This window comes from Arachis hypogaea, chromosome 4, assembly GCF_003086295.3.
Source record: "Arachis hypogaea cultivar Tifrunner chromosome 4, arahy.Tifrunner.gnm2.J5K5, whole genome shotgun sequence".
NCBI classification, from domain to species: Eukaryota; Viridiplantae; Streptophyta; class Magnoliopsida; order Fabales; family Fabaceae; genus Arachis; species Arachis hypogaea.
The window spans coordinates 36,259,061-36,260,719 of record NC_092039.1 but is presented as its reverse complement, the minus strand read 5'-3'; the positions used below and the strand labels follow the sequence as shown (position 1 = coordinate 36,260,719).

The 1,659-nt window shown below is 40.5% G+C and overlaps 1 non-coding gene across 1 annotated transcript; it reads right to left on the bottom strand.

The window, feature by feature from the left end:
- Positions 1-218: 218 nt before the first annotated feature.
- LOC112798668 (small nucleolar RNA R71) lies at positions 219-325 on the bottom strand. Its single transcript, XR_003200269.1, has one exon. It is a non-coding gene; the product is annotated as a small nucleolar RNA R71 (small nucleolar RNA).
- Between the last annotated feature and the right edge of the window lie 1,334 nt (positions 326-1,659).

Below are 1,659 nucleotides of genomic sequence, written 5' to 3'. Positions count from 1 at the left end.
AAGATCCTCATCAGTTCTTAGCTGAATTCTTACAGATCTGTGATACTGTTAAGACCAATGGGGTTGATCCCGAGGTCTACAAGCTTATGCTTTTCCCCTTTGCTATAAGAGACAGAGCTAGGATATAGTTGGACTCACAACCTAAAGAAAGCCTAAACTCTTGGAAAAAGCTGGTCAATGCCTTCTTGACCAAATTCTTTCTACCTCAAAAGATGAGAAAGCTCAGAGTGGACGTCCAAACATTCAGACAGAAGGAAGGTGAATCCCTCTATTAAGCATGGGAAAGATACAAGTAATTAACCAAAAGATATCCTCCTTACATGTTTCCAGAATGGAGCATTATATGTATATTATATGATGGTTTGTTTGAAATGTCAAAAATGTCATTGGATCATTCTGCTGGTGGATCTCTTCATCTGAAAAAACCTGTAGAAGCCCAGGAACTCATTGAGATGGTTGCAAATAACCAGTTCATGTACACTTCTGAAAAGAATCCTGTGAATAATGGGGTGACTCGGAAGAAAGGAGTTCTTGAGATTGATACTCTGAATGACATATTGGCTCAGAACAAAATATTGACTCAGCAAGTCAATATGATTTCTCAGAATCTGACTGGATTACAAGCTGCAACCGGCAGTGCTAAAGAAGCCTCTTCTGATGGAGAAGCTTATGACCCTGAAAATCCTGCAATGGAAGAGGTGAATTACATCGGTTTGTCTGAAATGTCAAAAATCCCATTGGATCATTCTGCTGGTGGATCTCTTCATCTAAAAACACCTGTAGAAGCCCAGGAACTCATTGAGATGGTTGCAAATAACCAGTTCATGTACACTTTTGAAAAGAATCCTGTGAATAATGGGGTGACTCAAAAGAAAGGAGTTCTTGAGATTGATACTCTGAATGCCATATTGGCTCAGAACAAAATATTGACTCAGCAAGTCAATATGATTTCTCATAAGCTGACTGGATTACAAGCTGCATCCGGCAGTGCTAAAGAAGCCTCCTCTGACGGAGAAGCTTATGACCCTGAGAATCCTACAATGGAAGAGGTGAATTACATGGGAGAATCCTATGGAAACACCTATAATCCTTCATGGAGGAATCATCCAAATTTCTCATGGAAGGATCAAAAGAAGCCTCAGCAAGGTTTCAATAACAATAATGATGGGAGAAATAGGTTTGGCAATAGCAATCCTTTTCCATCATCTTCTCAGCAACAGACAGAGAATTCTGAGCAGAGCCTCTCTGGCTTAGCAAATATAGTCTCTGATCTATCTAAGGCCACTCTCAGTTTCATGACTGAAACAAGGTCCTCCATCAGAAATTTGGAGGGACAAGTAGGTCAGTTGAGTAAAAAAGTTACTGAAACTCCTCCTAGCACTCTCCCTAGCAATACAGAAGAGAATCCAAAAAGAGAGTGCAAGGCCATAACTATATCCTACGTGGCCGAACTTGGAGAAAGTGAAAAGGTAGTGATTCCCAGTGAGGAAAACCTCAAGGGACGTCCACTAACCAATAAGGGGTTCCCTATTGAGGAACCAAGGAAATCTGAGGCTCATACAGAGACCATAGAGATTCCACTGAACTTACTTTTTCCATTTATGAGCTTTGATGAGTATTCTTCCTCTGAAGAGGACGAAAATATTGTTGAAGAGCAAG